A 19,636-nucleotide genomic window follows, 5' to 3' on the forward strand; every position below is an offset into this window, starting at 1 on the left:
AGTTATCCGTACGTAGAGGTACCACTGTATTTTCAATTTCTCCATGACAGTCATGTGGTAATGTTTCAGTCACATTGTGGTTGGTTTCTTATTTGGGTTTTTAAAATTAGCTCTGCATTGACCAGAATAGAATAGTAACCTTGCCCAACAGCAGGTCTGGATCATATACAGTGGTACCTCTACTTCCGAACACACATTCATAAGTCGAAAAAAATTGTAAGTCGAATCCCATAGGAATGTATTGGGAAAAAAAATTGTAAGTCTTGTTTGTAAGTAGAAAAAATCCTATCTAAACTGCATCCAAGATGGCGGACGGAGCTCCATTCGTAAGTAGAAACATTCCTAAGTAGAGTTATTCGTAAGTAGAGGTACCACTGTAGAACTCTTAGCACTGTTCTCAGGATAAGTGTCTGATGTGCACTTGGCTTAAGGCATTTTTAGCAGGTGAGACATTGGCCCCATGTTCACTGTACATTTGAAACTCTCCTCCCTCTCCCCAGAGAACTGGGAGTTGTGTAGATGGGGCCTTAAAAGTCATGTTAATCTCCAACATATGTAATCATATATTGAAATGTTCCAGTGGTTTATCACTTTGTGATTAATCAATGATTAAGAAATCGAATCCAAAGTAGGGGTTTTAATAGGGGTCTACACTGAGATGTCGTTCTCAGTGATTCTCCGAGTTCTATGGGAGAAAATTAGATGCACCAAGGATCAAAACACAGCCAAGGTCTATGCCACATAATGTGTGGGATGGCCTTTCAATTCAGTTCATCCTTGACAGAAGTGTGTTTCAGTGGATTAATGACCAGCTTGAACTGGAAAAACCTGAGTGTGATTCCCTGTTTAGCTTTGAACTTCATTCCCTCCCCCCTCAACTTTTGGTTCTCCACAGGGTTTTGTGAAGATACAATGGGGTGGCCGTATGTAGCCTACCCCAGCTTTCTTGGATTAAGGGTAGGGCGGCTTTGTCATGCTGGCCACATGACCTGGAAGCTATACGCTGGCTCCCTTGGCCAATAATGCGAGATGAGCGCGCAACCCCAGAGTCGGTCACGACTGGACCTAATGGTCAGGGGTCCCTTTACCTTTACCTTTTATACATTGGATATATTATTTCAGCTAAATGTTATGCCCGTAATATTTAACGTGATAAGTTGGGGAAGAACTTACACTAAGGGACTCTGGGTAAGACACTGACCACATGTGGATGATCATGTCTTTACTTAAAGGCGACTTCACTCCTCCTTTTCACATGAATGGGGAAACAGCTCAGCAGACTGCAGTTAAACATAGCTGCCTGTTATGTGTGAACCAGAAAACCATGGCTAATGACTTCCAAATGAACCAAGATATTAAGCCATGGTTTGTTTATATAAGCAAACATTAATAAATGTATCCATAGCTTTTCAAATGCCCCAAAGTTGTGAGAACAGCTCTTGTCTCTGAGAGTGAGCAAGAAGCAAACTTGATTCCGTAGGAAGGTTTGCCTGCTGTAAAAACTGGACAGCCAAAGACAACAACAGTTTCTCCCATTACAGAGAAGTTGCAGTATAAACCATGCCTTTCACAGCCCTAAAGTTACTGGAATTTGAATTTGCATAGCACATCTCAAAGAGCCCAAGAGAATGCTAACAATGCTGGGGAGCTGGAAATATAAGAAATGCATAACATGTGATAATATACAATATAGTATAATGAAATATTCATGTATGCTAATCTGCTAAAGATTGGTTAGCAACAGGAGCATTCACTCAGATATATTGACAGTGGTAAGATTTCTTCAGGAAAAGAAATCAGTTATCTCTAAAAAGTGGGCATAATGAAACTCTAGCACCAGCTGCTAAATAAATTCCATTCTATTACTGATCCCAGACACTGGTTCAGCATTTCCACAGCCTCACCTGGATCGGCTGAAAAGGAAAAAAATCCATCCCACAGAGTGATTTTCCTCATGTGAAAATAGAAAAGTATCTGTGAGTAATACATATATTAGAAATGTGTTACTTCCAATCCTACATAAGTTCAGTCAGTAGTGCTCGAGGCTCTTAATCTCTGGGTCCTCAGTTCAAGCCCCACATTGTGCAAAAGATTCCTGCATTGCAGGGGGTTCAACTCTAAGACCCTTGTGGTGCCCAGGGTCATCTTAAGCATACCCGGCGCCCTGGTACGAAGAGCCCTTCGGCGCCACCCCCCATTTCCCAGAGTTGGACCCCCCCCAGTCCTTCCAGCTTGGCGGCGGGAGCTGCGTGGGGCTCGGCGGGGATGTCTTTGTGGCCTTGCGCCGCTGGCTAAGCTGCTGGGCGAGGCGCTAGCGGCGCCCGACAGCTCGGCGGTGCCCGTGGCCTTGCTGCCGGTATGGGGCGCCTTGCTCATGGGGCTCTACTGCGGCACTGGCAGCAGCGCAGCCGGAGCCGCTGCCGCCATCGCGGCAGGAGCCGGAGCTGGGCCGGGCGCGCAGCTGGCCGCCTTTTATGCGTGCTTCCAGCCGGCCCGAGGCAGAGCCGGAGTGGCGCCGGACCAGGCAGCAGCAGCAGCAAGCGACAAGCCCCGCAAGGTGGGCGCTGCAGAGCGGAAAAGGGAAGCCGCCGCGCAGCTCCCCCACTTGCTGGGGCGCCCCTCTGTGCCCCTCTGCGCCCTCTCAGCCCCCAGGCGCCCTGGTGCATGGCGCCACTAGGGTCAATGGGCGAGCCGGCCCTGCACTGGTGCCGTCCAACTCTATGATTCGATGAGTCTATGATTCTAATGCAATTTCAAAAGAGGACATCCAGATCCAATAGGGAGAGTATAGATAATGGAGGTCTTGAAAGGACACACTTGTCTAGTACAGTGTTGCATACATAACGTTCAGGGCCAGATTTAGGTTTGATGAGGCCCTAAGCTACTGAAGGTAATGGGGCCCTTTATAGGTCCAGCTGTCCTTTGTCAACAACAAATTGTCGCTGTTTTTTGTGTTGAATATATGCTGTAAAAGGGTCTAGAGACTTCTGTTTCAGTGTATCTGAAGAAGTGTGCATGCACACGAAAGCTCATACCAATGACAAACTTAGTTGGTCTCTAAGGTGCTACTGGAAGGAATTTTTTTATTTTGTTTCGAATATGCTATATGGTAATTTATGGACCTAATAGGTATCTAAAGCCATTTGTCACTGCTGCTGTATGTAGGTTTTATTTTATTGGTTTTTATCTTATATTTTGGATATGTACATCCATTTTTCTCTTTAAAAAGCTATAGCTTGTTTAGCTGATATGTAAATCCAGCACTGATAATGTTACAGTGAGTGGCAAATATGTGTAGATATTTGCTAAATGAAAGTAGAATTCTAGCTTTAGCTTTTTCCTCTTTGCTTTCTAGAATGTCACCTAACAGCTCCCTAGGACTCCCGCACAGACTCATGGATAAGCCGAAGACCTTAAAACTCCTATTCAGGTCACCCATGTTGAATTATTCAGCAACTCTACAAATAATTAAATACTTTTACCTCACATTCTCCTCTTCTGGATTTGTGTTCATTTTGGGGGCAGCCACAGCTGCTGGTCTGTCTAAGATCTATAGTTTCATAGGAGAATTACAGACTCAGATACCCAATCTCTATTTTATGACAGGCAGACATTTACAAAGTGCCTATCTTACTTTTTTGGGGTGCTGGTATAGAAATTTCATCTCACCATGTACAGAAAGAAACCTGACCTTCAAAGGCTCCTTACGACATTGTGAATCATCCTCAGTGAATTTTGAAGCAGTGAAAAAATGCAGGAAGTGAGAATGGGAAACGTCCTTGTCAAAAGGTTCCTCAAAATTAATTCCATTTTAATGTTAATGTGTTCTGATAGGGCCATATTTATTGAAAAGTAAAGGTCATTGAAAAGAAAATCATTGCATTTTTAATTAAAAGCCAGAAATATGCAGCTGTCAAGAAGTGCATCAGATAATAAACCAGCAAAAAGAGACAGAATAATGTTAGCTCAGTGATGGAAAGTCATTTGAAATTTGTATTGAAAAATATATATATTCTCAAATAATAATAGAGAATCGAGGTTTAAAAGATCCCGCTCTTCATAATCAAAGTATTACAATACTAATACATACTTAATAATTGCAGTAAATGAAAATCATTAACTTCAGGAATCTATAGGCCATATTTAACTAAAAATTTCTACTGGTGGGGTGGCATACTAGCATACAAAAGTTGTTCCCTCTTCCACTGTTGGGGTTTTTTTTTGGGGGGGGGATGTTCCCAGAACTGCACGCTTAGCCCTGATTTGAATTCCACCCATTGTCTTTTATACCAATACTTCCAAAATGATTTCTATCTTCTTTTGAAAATATTGATCTTTGCTGCTGATTCCTTGCCCAAATATTGCTTGTTAATTTATGGCTAAATCCCAAAGTATTGCCAACCAGTCCTTGAGTATTGGGGGAAATTATTATTTTTTGCTTCCAATATTTAGATTTGATATTCTAAACAATCACATTAAGTAAAATGTTTTCTTTTTTTCTTGTAGCTTTCAGTAAAGCGAAATAATATATTTTGGAATCAATGAGCAAATTAATTTCCTGTATTTCTGGAATCATTTCTATATTCATTTAGCAAAACGGGTTCAGGGTTACACTAAGAGCCTCTAGTCCACCCTCAATAGATTATGAGCCATGTCAATGTTTTAGAGTGGAATGGGGAACCAGTTACCTGCCGAACGTTATTTGACTACAACACCCATCCTCCTTGACAATTGCTAAGTTGCTGGGGGTGATAAGAAGCAGACAACATCTGAAGGGCTACAGGGTAACCATAGAATCGTAGAGTTGGAAGAGACCACAAGGGCCATCCAGTCCAACCACTCCTAGGCAACTTACATCTGATTCATAGGTGTCAAGTTCTCCCTTTTTAGGGGAAATTCCCTTATGCTGAATAGGCTTCCTTGCGAGAAAAGGGAAAACACGACTGCTATGATCTAATTCTAGGTCAGTAAAACAGCACAAGAGGGATCTAGGAAACAGGAATTACTGTATGAATGTATTGCTTACTGAATTGGTGTTTTCTTAGGCAGTGAACCGAAAGTTTATATGTTCATGGTACCATTTTTATTGTGGGATAATTTTCACAGTTTGCCTTTTGAGTGTGTGTGTGTGTGTGTGTGTGTGTGTGTGTGTGATGTTGATAGCTGCTCTGGGCTTCCTTTTTGGAGGGGAAAGGGAGGCACAATAAATTGAATGAACAAACGCAATAAAAAATAGTAGTTTGCCTGGAAGTAGGTTTGCCTTTGCCTTTTCTCCTCTACTGGGAGGACCAGAGAAGGGTCAGTAGGATGGGTCAACTTTGGATCAATTGAAGCAGCTCCGGTCAGAGCATGTAGCATGGGTGTACCCAGGATCAAAACTAGGGGGGGCAAGGGGAGGGGCCAAGGCACGGAAGGGGAGGGGCCACAAAGTGGGCGGGAACGGCGAACTCGCGCTCCGCCGGGCTGTGCCCCTCCCTAGAAGCAGGGCTGGTGGGCGGAGGCGGAGCCCAGCCCAGCGGAGCACGAGTTCAGCGTTCCCGCCCGCCGCGCCGCGCTCTCTGGTTCCCCGCCGCGCTTGGCCTTGCCAGAGAGTGCGACGGGGAGCTGGAGGGAGGGCGCAGCGCGGTGGGCGGGAACGGCGAACTCGCGTTCCGCCGGGCTGTGCCCCTCCCTAGAAGCAGGGCTGGTGGGCGGAGGCGGAGCCCAGCCCAGCGGAGCGCGAGTTCGGCGTTCCCGCCCACCGCGCCGCACTCCCTGGTTCCCCGCCGTGCTTGGCCTTGCCTGAGGGCGCGCCGGGGAGCTGGAGGGAGGGTGCGGCGCGGCGGGCGGGAACGGCGAACTCGCACTCCGCTGGGCTGTGCTCCGCCTCTGCCCACCAGCCCTGCTTCTAGAGTAGGGCAGCTGCCCTAACTTGCCCCGTGGTGGGTACGCCCTTGGCATGTAGGGAGATTTTATATAATCATTATCACCCATTTCTGGCCCAATTGCCAGACAGACCTCAAAGGGAGCTGATATTAAAGGAAGCAAACACGCAGCAAATATAATGGATAAAACTACTTAGATAAATGAACATGGTGTGCATCTGCTGTTCTGTGCCAGAGGGAAGGATAGGACTACACAAGGGAGTAGGAGTGTGGTTTGGCGTGTGAGTGCAGGTAGGTGTTTGTGGGCTGCAGCAGCAGTTATGTGAATTCAGGTGTGTGGCTGAAAGGGCCAGAAACCTTGTCCCCAACTTGTATTAAATAAATTATTCTGAAAGTGTCTTGATCTTGTTTATATTCAGAGGGGTGGGGAGTAAAGCAGTCCCTGTCTTTCCTACCTCCCCAATCTATCATTCTCCATTTAATCCTATTTTATCCATTTTACATGTATTTTTGTTTTTTACGAATTTCTCTCAAAATGGAAACTATTCTCATGAGCTAAATGCCGGCATTTAAATCCCAAAAGGCAGAGTTGGTGTAATCCCTTTACAGAGAAACCCTCATCTAAATTATTTCTGGAGAGTCCACTGTTATTCCTGCCTTACAACTTTGAGTATTCTCATTGGTATTCATAAACTTTCCCTTAACATTGTGTAAAAAAATAAACCCCCAGTCTTTGCCATTTGTTTAATGCCTCTCCCTGTCTCTTTTAAAACAAACTCTTGATCACTTCCATTCTCTTCATGCACACAGAATCTGACTTTGAAATACTGTAGAACATTGTTAAATCTACTGAACAGCCCTGTCCCCTGAGCTGCAGGTGGGGAGAGTGAAAAAAGTTGCACCGGATGAAGTCTCTTCAGTGGCCACAAAGGAGCTGTCCCCCTCCTTCCTTTTCTTTGCCACACACAGAATGTCTCAATTCTTCTAGCATTTAGCCTACTTGGTAGGTTCCATTTGGCCATTATTGCTGACGGGGGGGCTTTCATGGAAGAAGCCAGAGTGGATGGAGAAAAGCAAATCTGGCAAATGTGGGTGGGTTGGCTGGCAAGGGACTTGAGAACTGCAGCACATCCAGTTTTGGGAGGCATCAACTTATCTTGATTTTGTGTGCCTTGGAGACGAAATAAAGAAAATGGTCAGAAACCAGTATGACTCAACAGTGTTTCGAGATGTTTAATTGTAGCCTCTTTTAGTTCACTTTTTATCATTAAGCATAGTGTTTAGTTCAGCTCAGAGTTTCATTACCTGCAATTATTCACCAGGTCTCTTACCTCTGAATCGACAAAGAATAGAAGAATTAATTAGAGCAAATCTAATGTCCCTTGATTATACAGCTCAGGTGCCATGTCGCTAGGTAGGAAATAGGTAGGAATAGAGAGAGAATAGCCTGTCTGCAAAAGAGCCCGCCCAGCTCCACTTGCTCCTTTGTAGATGGTCAGCATAACTACAATATACAAGATGAGCAAAATACTTCTTTTTTTCTAGTGCCCACAAATTGCTTTATGCACAGCGCAAGAAGCTAGTGGCATTTGTTTGCTCCATTTGTTTTTGTTTTTTTTATTTCCCCCCATGAGTTTTTATATTCGTATAACGTTTTAACGATATATTAGGGAAAGATGGTAGTCCTTTCTTCTTCAGTGAGTTGAAGGTGGTTTGATAAAAGTGTTGTGTGTGTACCTATGGTGTGTACACTCACCCTGCTTCCTGTCTAAACGATGCAATGCTTGGAAAAGCTTAAACTACATTTCTAATATTTATTTAATATACCTAAGAAGTGTGGTGTAGTGGTTAAGAGTGGTAGACTCCTAATCTGGGGAACCGGGTTCGCGTCCCCGCTCCTCCACATGCAGCTGCTGGGTGACCTTGGGCTAGTCACACTTCTTTGAAGTCTCTCAGCCCCACCAACCTCACAGAGTGTTTGTTGTGGGGGAGGAAGGGATAGGAAAATGTTAGCCGCTTTGAGACTCCTTCAGGTAGTGATAAAGTGGGATATCAAATCCAAACTCTTCTTCTTCTATTATATGTTTGTCATGAACTTATCACAGAGGTAGAACTGGATACAGCCCTCTGTCAAGAATATTCTGATACAGACACTTAAAATTTTGGGAGGGTGCCTCAGCACCCATTCACACCTGAACATACCTTCTGTCTGTCAAACATTGTATTTAGCTGTGCAAGGTCCATGCAAAGGGGGGCATAAAGCTGCATATGACACAGAGCCATTAATACACACTTGTGCCCTCTTTTGCAGGTGGGGCAGAGGGCTCAAAGCACTGGGACTAGGAAATTGTGCTGGCACCCTTGGAACTAGGTACAATCTACGCTAACAGCACTGAGTACAAGAAGTCAAACCCCAAAGCTCCTTCATGACAAATCCACCCTCTTAGTATGAGTTAATACAGATGTGGGAAAAAGGGGAAAGCAGCCGCATGGCTCTCATGCTAAATTAACAAACTGCCAGAGGCAATTGCCTTGTGTGATGTCTGCAGCTTTAGTTTATAACCGAGCCAGGACTCGGAGCACACTAAGTGACAATGACACACTTGTTTCAGATTGAGGATGAGGCCAACAGTCAGGGCAAGGTGAGGCAACCACCTCAGGCGGCAGGGTCCATTGGGGCAGCAGATGCCAAGGTCAGTCTTTCTTCCCGCCTTGTTCCTGATGTAAAGGTAAAGGTAAAGGGACCGCTGACCATTAGGTCCAGTCGTGACCGACTCTGGGGTTGCGCGCTCATCTCGCATTATTAGCTGAGGGAGCCGGCGAATAGCTTCTGGGTCATGTGGCCAGCATGACAAAGCCACTTCTGGCGAACCAGGGCAAAGGAATCCTGAGCAAAGACACACCGGTCAAGTATAGGGAGATTTTCTTATATGCATCAGCAGCCGCTCAATTGTTAATAGCGGCCAGGTGGAAAGGGGACACCGTCCCAACACTCAATGAGTGGCAAAATAAATTGTCAGATATGGTAGATTTGGCCCAACTAACAGTTAGTTAGGGGAACCACCAAACAGTCATTTGCAAAAAAAATGGGATGTGTTTAGGAGATATATGCAAGAGAGAAATAATTATAACATAATTTCCATGGCAGCCTTAGAATGACTGGCTTTTTATTAGAGAGTATAAGAGTTGTTGGTATGATCGGATTCAGTGATGTACAAAAGAGATTATAAGAAGATGAAGAGGAAAGTATGTACTTTGCAAAAAAAGATGAGTAGCACTACGGGAGGTGATGGGAAGTCAGCAGTACAATAATAGTATAAATTATCTTGTTATTTTCTGCTTGATGATTAATCTTTAGTTGAGTTGAGTTTTCGGATTTATTGTATTATTTGTTTCAAATATTTGATGTGTTTGTTCTGTTTTAAATTTCAATAAAAATTTTAAAATGCAAAAAAAGCAAATTCCCTTACAATTAACTATGTAAAATCTAAGATCCTAATTTTCTCAAATTGCCGTAAACTCCATAATTGGAGAATTGATGGGAGGGTCATTGAACAAGTCTATAGATTTCAATACTTTGGAGTTTGGTTACAACATAACCTTAGATGGAAGGCCCATGTAGCTTATGTTAAAAACAGAGCCAAAGCTATATCCTTGGCGATCTAGTGATTCTTCTTCACCGATGGGGCCCTTCACATCCCATCGGCGTTGAAAGTGTTCAAGGCCAAGGTGATCCCGACAATTGCTTATGCCATCTCAACTTGGGGGACTTTTGTCAACCTATCTTAGAGGTTATTCAAAATCAGTTTCTAAGAAGGATATTGAAACTGCCCAACTGTGTAAGTAATACAGCGTTACACATGGAACTTAACACTGTATCCCTGGAAAACGCCCTGTGGAAGCACATACTTTGTCACTGGTTATCACTATGGCACAATTTCTCAAACCTGTATTTGATACAATGTATGTGGAGAGATGATTTCCAGAGCCCATGGGTAAAAATTTTACAACTGAAAATTACAGCGATGGGAATCTCCCCATCTAAATTACTAGAGCAGAACATAGTTCCAGCTAAAAGATAGATTTTCCAATGGACAGATATCGCTCTTATGTGATTGTAATTGTGGGGTACCGGAATCGTTGCATCACATAATCCTTGATTGTGCTCTTCACTCATCGGCCAGGAGCAAGTTTCTTGCTCCATATCTAAAGGGAATCGCCGATGATTTGAATGAAGCCAAACTGAGATATCTACTAAATGATGAAGACCCCTTAAGATCACTCACGGTTGCCAGATTCTTGATCAGTGTCCTATCCCTAAAGAAGAAAAACGGACTCCTGTGCGGCTCGGATAACCCTTTTAAACCATGATTTATGTTTTAGGATGTAATTAGGTGATATCATCATTGATGTCTTTTATTAATTAATGAGCAGAGGGCGATGTTTATGTTGCAAATTTATTGTATTGTATGTTGTTGAGTTTTGTTTTGTTTCTTGTAAGTTTTTGGCTGTTTTAAATTTGGAGGTTTAAGTACATATATGTTGGTTTGGGAAATTGTTGTGTGATGGGCCAATGGCCGTAATGAATATCAATCAATTCCCTGGCACGGAGGAAGGCGCCATTCCAAGAAGGTCTGATCAAGAGTCACTTGGACTGCTCAGGTGGACAAGAGGGAGATGACAATGTCCTTCACCCAACTCCTCTGTTGCCACGACTGTTGTGGGAGCCTGCAGCAAGGAATGTGGTTTTGATTCCAGGGGGCTCAGAGCTGCTGAGGACTATATATACTTCATATATACTGGGGTTGCCATATGTCCTGCTTGGCAGGGGGTTGGACTGGATGGCCCTTGTGGTCTCTTCCAACTCTATGATTCTATGATTCTATGTCTGGATTTCCCCAGACACGCCCAGGATTTCAAGGGTGAAATCACCATCCGGGCAGATTTTTACTCTGTCTTGCTTTGCCCTGAATCCTGCTTGGTTTCTTTGACTGTTTCCTGTTTGTTTGCTCTTAGTTTTTCCTCTCATCTGGTATGCTGCCTATGTTCTTCTGTCTGTAAGGCTTTGCGATGGGAGCTATGTTGACAACTTCATGGGGACTAGCCAATGGAGCCTTTTTAAAGGAAAAAAACACTGAAAGTTTTGTCCAAATGAAGATTTAAAAAAATTCCGCTTTTTTAGCCACAAAGCAGGCAAAGAAAGAATTTCACTTAGTGAAACAGAGCCTTCTATATTTCATTGTCCTGAGAAACAAGAAAAAACATCTGAAAGTCATCATAGATGTATAATCTGAAAAGGGCCCCTTCTTCCAGCAACCACACCAGACCAAATTCAGGAAAACCAATTATTTAATGTGAAAATTAAATCAGCACCATTGTCTAGCTATTCATTCTTTACAAGCAAAAAAGTTGTGTGTTCCCTCCGTGCAGAAGCCAGCTACCATTATATGACTGCATGGTCATTAAGTGCTAATTAATTTCTCTTCTCTAGCAAAACCCACAATACATATTTTGAAGATTATTTGAAAGGAACGTAGTGAGGGATGTGTGCATGTTTCAGTTTGAAAAGGTTTCAGCTGAATAGTTTCAAATGAAGGTTATGTATGTATAGGACGTCCCACAACAAGTTGGAAAATACACAATCATGTGAACAGTTGAAATGCACCCTGCTGTGTACTTCACAAAGCAGCTGTCACATTCCCGCCCCACATGATCAACCATGTGACACAGGGTGTACACACCAGTTGAATGGCAATGCCCACCCACATTGGAGAGGCCCGGACCCCTCAAACCTCAGCCCCTAGGAGTTGGCTCCTATGTCTCAAGGGCTGTCACATGGAAGAGGGAACAAGCTTATTTTTTTCCTGTTCCAGAAAGGTAGGACATCAACCAATGGATTCAAACTTAAAAGACAGAAGATTCCAACTAAACATCAGGAATAACTTTCTGACAGTAAGAGCTGCTTGACAGTGGAACAGATTCCTTCAGAAGGTTGTAGACTATCCTTCCTTGGAGGTTTCTAAGCAGAGGTTGGGTGGCCATCTGTAATGGATGCTTTAGCTAAAATTCCTGCATTGCAGGGAGTCCAACCGAATATGTGATGTGATACTGGAGATGTGCCTATTCCCCTGGGCCCAAAGTGTGCGAGAGAGTGTAGATATTTCTGGGGAAAATATTAAAGTCTCTACACTTCATATAAAATGTGGGAGAGTGATCACAGGACATGCGAGTGATGCATACTTCCACTTTGCATCAGTTCCAAGCTCTCAGCAAACAAGTATGCTGGCTTGGGCCATTTGCTATTCTCCTGCCACCCCAAGTTCATGTCATGCCACTGGAAGACTCCCTGGCAGTCATTTAGAACTACTTGATTTCATAATTGGCCCAACAGTGGCTCATCTTCAGGAATGTTCACCTTTGCTCTTCCATCTGTCTAGCTAGCTGTCTACCTAACCATCTATATAAAAAGAAGTAATTCGATATGTTTGCCATTAAATCCTTGGCAACTGCTGCCGCTTGCCAGTTGTCATCAGAGAATGTAACGAAGCTTAATGATGCAAGGAACTTGTGCCATCAATTTCGAATGCATATCAAGTTTACTTGCAAATACAAAACATCAACAACAAAACACTGTTTCACAGCCAGACTTTAAAGAGTGGCTCCATTAGCATAAACTTTCCTGATTCATTCATCTCAAAATCAGTGTCTGAAGAATCAGTTTATAACCAAAAGAAATTGGATGGAGTGGTTCAATGAGCCCTTGAAGTTAGAGCTAAGTTACCTCGTTTAATGTCATAAATACAGCTTCCTGGATTGGGGATTTTAAGTCCTTGTGAACACTTTCTATTGTGTCTATACTCTTCTTCCTCTTCTCCTTCTCTGGCCTTCACCTTATTTACCATTGTTGTTGTTGTTAGTTGTTTAGTCGTGTCCGACTCTTCGTGACCCCATGGACCAGAGCACGCCAGGCACTCCTGTCTTCCACTGCCTCCCACAGTTTGGTCAAACTCATGTTCGTAGCTTCGAGAACACTGTCCAAACATCTCGTCCTCTGTCGTCCCCTTCTCCTTGTGCCCTCAATCTTTCCTAACATCAGGGTCTTTTCCAGGGAGTCTTCTCATGGGGTGGCCAAAGTATTGTAGCCTCAGCTTCAGGATCTGTCCTTCCAGTGAGTACTCAGGGCTGATTTCCTTCAGAATGGATAGGTTTGATCTTCTTGCAGTCCATGGGACTCTCAAGAGTCTCCTCCAGCACCATAATTCAAAAGCATCAATTCTTCGGCGATCAGCCTTCTTTATGGTCCAGCTCTCACTTCCATACATCACTACTGGGAAAACCATAGCTTTAACTATACGGACCTTTGTTGGCAAGGTGACGTCTCTGCTTTTTAAGATGCTGTCTATTTACCATGCTAGTATTTAAACCTTATTGAATGTCATGACCTACATCCTTCTGTATAACTGTAGCAGTGTTAGGTCTAACACTATGATATCATGGCTAATGAACAAAACCAAATAGGGTTTGCCATTGCTAACAGGATTAACTGGCAAGGGAGAGCAACTGAGCCTGGGGGCAATGAGGACAAACAAGAATACATAGCACAATGAATATATTTGGAAGGGGGGAGGCTACTTTTGAAAAAAAATATTACAATTAATTGATGCAGTCATCCCATAATCCATCAATAGAAGGCCCATTGCAGAAGGGGGGAGAGGGGAATACACATTCAGTATTCATATTTCAAGAGCAGAAATAATCCTAGATTCTGTAAGTGCTTTAGTCATCTGATCTCCCCTTTCACGGGGAATTTGGGATCAAAACTAATCCTTTTGCTTAAAAAAAATTCCCCCTAAAGATTAGATTAAGAATCCATTTGGGGAGTAATTAATGTTGAGGGCATTAGAGGGTCTTTTTAAGTGTATCAACCTAAAACCATTCCTATTAGAATATGGTGATCCATAGTTCATGCAGGGTTTTTTTCCCCATTCAGCAACATATGATTCCTTTTTAAAACTGGAAAAGGAAATACTATGTACGCTGTAGCTTCAAGAACCTCTCCAAAAATATATGATGAATTGGAGACCAGGATTTGAACTTTGAGCAACAGAAATAATTAGGGATTATTGTATTATGGTTGTGATACAAAAGAGTGAAGATGGAGTGCAGCAATGAGATAGAATTCAAAACCCCACAGAAAATGGCCAGGCCCCCTCAAATATTTTATTGGGTGGGTGAAGACACCTCAGCACCTAGGAGTTGGCTCTTGCTATTAGCCAAATAATGCTTCTGTGTACAGTGACTGTATACCTCTGATTGATGAAGATAGTGGGAAATAAATACATTTGTCTCTTGAAGGCAAGGGATGGTCATGTTTTGAAGCACAATGCTGAACGGGGTATATCTAGGATTGATGCAGCACAGACAATTCTTCATTTATGGTCCCAAGGAGGAAGATCTACTGCAGCCCTTAGAACTGCATGTTTGCAACGAGGCCACCCCCCCACTTCAAATAATATTTAGGATGAAGCTTTTCGCAGAAGCTTATGAAAAGCTTGGCCTATCACTCAACAAAGTGCTGCACCAACAAGCACAAAACAACACCTTTGCAGCACCACAAATCCATCTCAATGGTGTAACATTGGAAAATGTCAATCACTTCTCCTACCCGGGTAGTTATCTGTCCACAAGGGCTAACATTGATGCCGAAATCCAGCATCGCCTGAGCTCTGCGAGTGCGGCTTTCTCCCGATTGAAGTGCAGAGTGTTTGAGGACCGGGACATTCACAGGGAAACCAAAATGCTTGTTTACAAAGCTATTGTACTACCAACCTTACTGTATGCTTGTGAAACATGGACCACTTATAAACACCATCTTCAAGTCCTCCAAAGAGTCCATCAATGGTGTCTCCAGAAAAAACAACAACATATCACTTGGGAAGACTAATATCAGTGTACTGGAAGAAGCAAAGATCTCCTTCTCCTTCTTCTTAGAATTTATATACTGCCCTATACCCAGAGGTCTCAGGGCAAATTCAAAATATAAAACCTCAAAATATATAATCAAAATAAAAACAGCAACCCAATAATCCCCCTTCCAAAAAAAAACAAACCCCACATTTTAAAATGGCATAGGATGTCAATCAAATCAACCAAAAGCCTGGTTAAAAAAGAATGTTTAACTTCCCTGGGGAGAGCATTCCACAGATGGGGAAGCCCTGTTCTTGCGTTGCCACCCTCCGGACCTCTTGAGGAGGAGGCACATGAAGAAGGGCCTCAGAAGATGATCTCAGTGTCCAGGTAGCTTCATGTGGAAAGAGGCGGTCCTTGAGGTATTGGGGTCCTGAGACGTTTAAGGCTTTATAGGTCAAAACCAGCACTTTGACTTGGGTCCAGTGCAGTTGGAGCAGGATCGCTGTAATATGCTCAAGACCGTCTTGCTCTGGAGAGCAACCTGGCCGTTGAATTCTGCACCAGCTAAAGTTTCCAAACACTCTTCAGAGGCAGCCCTACATATAATGCATTGCAGTAATCTAACCGTGAAGTTACCAGAGCATAGACAATAGTAGTTAGGCCAGGCTTCCTCAACCTCAGCCCTCCAGATGTTTTGAGACTACAATTCTCATCATCCCTGATCACTGGTCCTGCTAGCTAGGGATCATGGGAGTTGTAAGCCAAAAACACCTGGAGGGCTGAGCTGAGGTTGAGGAAGCATGAGTTAGGCTATCCCTGTCCAGATAGGGGCGTAGCTGGGCCACCAGCCGAAGCTGATGGAAGGCACTCTGGGCCACTGAGGCTACCTGAGCCTTGAGCAACAGCAAAGGATCCAGGAGTACCCCCAAGCTACAAACCTGCTCCTTCAGGCGAAGTGTAACCCCATCAAGAGCAGGCAACCTTCCACCCATCTGGTCTAGGGAACAGTGTCTCAGTCTTATCTAGATTGAGCTTCAGCCTGTTGGCTCTCATCCAGTCCATTACCGAGGCAAGACACTGGTTCAGCACTTCCACTGTCTCACCTGCAGATGTAATAGAGTAATAGAGCTGAGTGTCATCAGCTCCAGATAACCCCACCCAGCGGTTTCATCCTGTAGGTCTTAAACAATGTGGGGGATAGGATTAAGCCCTGCAGAAACCCACAGGGCGGAAAAGCATTCCCCAAGTAACACCCTCTGGGAACGACCATCCAAGTAGGTGATGCAACCACCCCCTAGTTCGGACAGTTGCTCCAGAAGGATACCATGGTCTATGCTGAGAAGTTGAGAAGAATTAACAGGCACATGTTTCCCTTGTCTCTCTCTCGACAGAGGTCATCATACAGGCCGACAAAGCAGTTTCTGTGCCAAAACTGGGCCTAAACCCCAATTGGAATGGATCCAGTAAATCAGTTTCTTCCGAAAGCACCTGGATCTGGGCTGTGACCACTCACTCCAGAACCTTGCCCAGGAAAGGAAGATTAGCAACTGGCCGGTAGTTAGTTAGGTTTTCCGAATCCAGGGAAGGTTTCTTAAGGAGTGGTTTTACCACTGCCTCCTTTAAACAGGCAGGGACCACCCCCTCTCGTAAAGAGGCATTGATCACCTCCCTGGCCCAGCCAGCTGCTCCCGCCCTGCTGGTTTATATCAGCCAAGAGGGGCAAGGGTCTAGAGTGCAAGTGGTCGTCCTAACCGATCTGAGCACCTTGTCCACATCCTCAGGCCTTACCAACTGAAACTCATCCAACACAACAGGACTAGACTGTGCTCCAGATGCTCCATGAGATTCATCTGCTATAACAAGCGGAGTCAAGGTCTTGGTGGATGCAAGCAATTATCGTCTTGCAAAGCAATTACTCTATTCCAAACTTAAAAATGGAAAGTGTAATGCTGGTGGTCAACAAAAGAGGTTTAAAGACTCTCAAGGCAAATCTAAACAAAATGTAGTATAAACACTGACATTGGCCTGCGAGCCCTCCAACTGGAGAACAGTCTTTACCAAAGGTGTTGTGGACTTTGAAGACACTCAAACTCAGGATGAAAGGGAGAAACGCGCTAAGAGGAAGGCATGTTTGGGAAACCCACACCGGGATGAACTCCTGTCCGGCTCTAAAGTCTAAATCAACACTGCCAGATATTTTGTCCTTTTCTGTCCGTATAGTTAAAGCTATGGTTTTCCCAGTAGTGATGTATGGAAGTGATAAAAATTTCATGATTAATCAGAGCACTGGGGGGTAACTGGGGCAATGGGAAGTGGTACTGGGAAATGAACAAAAGAAGGCGGGACCATCTCAATGCATTTGCATGCCTTAGGTGGAGAATCTAAAATGCTCCTCACTCATCTCCCACCACCTGTGGCAAAAATATAAGCACTACTGACAATCAGAAAGGAACAGGGGTCCACCAAGATAACTATTATTGGAGTCGTCTTCTTTTGATGATCACTTGTGGCTGAGTAGGATTGTCTTCCATGAACACAGTCTTAACAGTGTGTCCATAGGTGACTGTGGGGGCCAATTCTGGATCCACGTGTCCTTCCACAGTGGGGACATAGGAGCCAAATTAGATGTGATGTTAAAAGGTGTCTTTGCATCTAAAATGTAGGTGTTTACTAAAATACATACTGCATCAGGTGACAATTAACAGGATCAAAGCAGGCATTAAGAAGGCATTACTCTCCTGCAGATTGAAGCTAGTATTTGCATTTGGGGAAAATCCCCCTTTGGTGCTAATGAGGAATTTCCCCTAAAAGCTAACTTCAGAAGAGGTATTTTCTTCAACAGCACTGGAGGGAAGGAAAAAAGTTATATTCTCTCCCTTCCCCCTGTCCTCTCGGATTTCATTCCTTATTACCCCTCCCAGCTGATGCAATTTTGTTCTTACCCCCATCCCCACTGCAAACATGCATGTCTAGTTTGACCTTCTTACAAACTTTAAAGGTGTACTTTGGAACAAAGACCTGGAGGAGTTTTTTTTAATTAAAAAAAAGTAGAGGCCTGCTTCCTTCAATGATATTCCAGTTCCTTTCCATGATTTGCTAGTTTTCATTTTTTAAAAGGTGTGCGTGTACATACACACAATATTTATGTATTCTCCTGTATATATCTCCATATCTATCTATCATCTATCTATCTATCTATCTATCTATCTATCTATCTATCTATCTATCTATCTATCCCTAGCCTCTTCATTTACTTAGAGGTATGGAGAGATGTGCAGGCTACATACAATTGTATGGTAAAAAGTAAACCTGCTCCCAGCTTGCTCCCAGTATTCTGGCCAATGAACATCCGCTGGAATGTTGCCATTTTCTTAACATTATTTAACACATTGAAGAGTTCTGAATGCTTAACAATCCACTTTCATTTGGATGTTTGCTGTTTCAAATTGATTTATGATGACCTGCTCTGCCACAGGTAGACCTAAGCCTCATTACCAGTCAGCCCCTGGGTACCAATCCATATAAATGAATACATGCATGCATAGATATAATGCCACAACTTTTTTTGGCCCAGACCTGTTTCAGACACAGATTAAGCACCATAGAGTTTTGGAAAAGTACAAATTCCTGACTGGAAACTCCAGGATTTCTTCCTCATTCATCTATAATTCTTAATTCTGTACCAGTTGGGCACTATCTCTAGCACTGATGGAAGAAAGCATTGCCTCTGGATTTTTCAGTCGAACATCTCTTCTGAAGAAAACTAGAAAAAAAATGTTTTGGGAGGCAGAAATGAGTATAAAATACAATACCTGTTAGATGGGTGGTTGTTGCCATTAATGGGTCTGAGGAGACAGGTAATGGTGTTCCAATTGCTTGCCTGCTATTGATCTTCTTCATGTAGGCTGGTATGCAGCATGTTCAGAAACTGCAGCTCTGGTTAGCTTCAGTTCCATTGAATGCCAGTTCTTTCAAAGCCAGCCCTAGATGAAATATTCTGTAGTTATTTTTTACCTCATCAACCAAACAGTGGAAGGTCAAAAATTATTGAAAGCCACAAAACCTTCTGAGGCAGCTGGGACCCCACCTTTAGATTCAAAAGCAAATGGGGATTTAGCAGCACAGGTTTTACCTCAGAGCACAGAGCAGTTGTGACAATCTGCTCTCGGTATACCAATCCACAGCTCTTCCTAGTCTACAAGGTCTGCTCCTTTTCTTAGGTTGCTTGAAAGGTTTATATTTAGCACATGGTCTTTTTGAACTCGACAGATACTTAAAGAGCCTTTTTCAAAGAGTCAAAATTGTTGAATATAAATTCCCCTTCCTTCCACAGAGCTGAACTGAGCTCTGTTGTGAATTATTTCTGTCCAGTGAGTGCTGAAAACATTTGGGAATATTTTATTTGTCATGCTCTTCTTCCCCCTCCTGCCTTTCCTCATGAGAAGCACCAGAAAGATGGATGCTAATCCCACACTCTCCTTGTCTTCTGTGTTTCCACAATCAAGGCTAGTAACCCATTTTTGTCAAGTCCTAATAAAGGACTCCTCCAGAGTATATAATGAGTCTTTATTTCCCTTTGCAGTATAGACGGCAGCCAGTTGTTTGGTTTCTCTTATTCTTTGTGGCATTGTCTCATTTAAATAGAAACTGGGTCGAAGGCGGCATTCAGTTCTGGGATATTTTTATGTCACGTGCTATGCAACAGGCAATGTTGAAAACAGAGGTTCCCTGAGAGGCTTCAGAATTTCCCCAGAGATTTCAAAAGCAGTTGAGTAAGCATTTGTCTGAGGCGCACGCTTGGTCTGTGCAAGTAAAGCATGGCACATCTTGAACACACAGAACTTTTAAAATATTGCTTCTGT

At 43.4% G+C, this 19,636-nt stretch overlaps 1 long non-coding RNA gene across 2 annotated transcripts in view; it reads right to left on the minus strand.

Moving 5' to 3' along the window:
* LOC148685541 (uncharacterized) overlaps nucleotides 1-18,988 on the minus strand; it is a 98,253-nt gene extending 79,265 nt beyond the window's left edge. Inside the window, exons 1-2 of one of the 2 annotated variants that reach the window (XR_015950081.1) lie at nucleotides 18,907-18,988; nucleotides 18,587-18,757 (exon numbers count right to left, since the gene is read on the minus strand). This is a non-coding gene — a long non-coding RNA (uncharacterized LOC148685541). Of the gene's footprint in view, nucleotides 1-18,586; nucleotides 18,758-18,861 lie in introns of both variants that reach the window. The other variant, XR_015950082.1, reaches the window with a different exon arrangement.
* Nucleotides 18,989-19,636: the final 648 nt, after the last annotated feature.

This window comes from Zootoca vivipara, chromosome 5 (genome assembly GCF_965207765.1).
Source record: "Zootoca vivipara chromosome 5, rZooViv2.hap1.1, whole genome shotgun sequence".
NCBI lineage: Eukaryota > Metazoa > Chordata > Lepidosauria > Squamata > Lacertidae > Zootoca > Zootoca vivipara.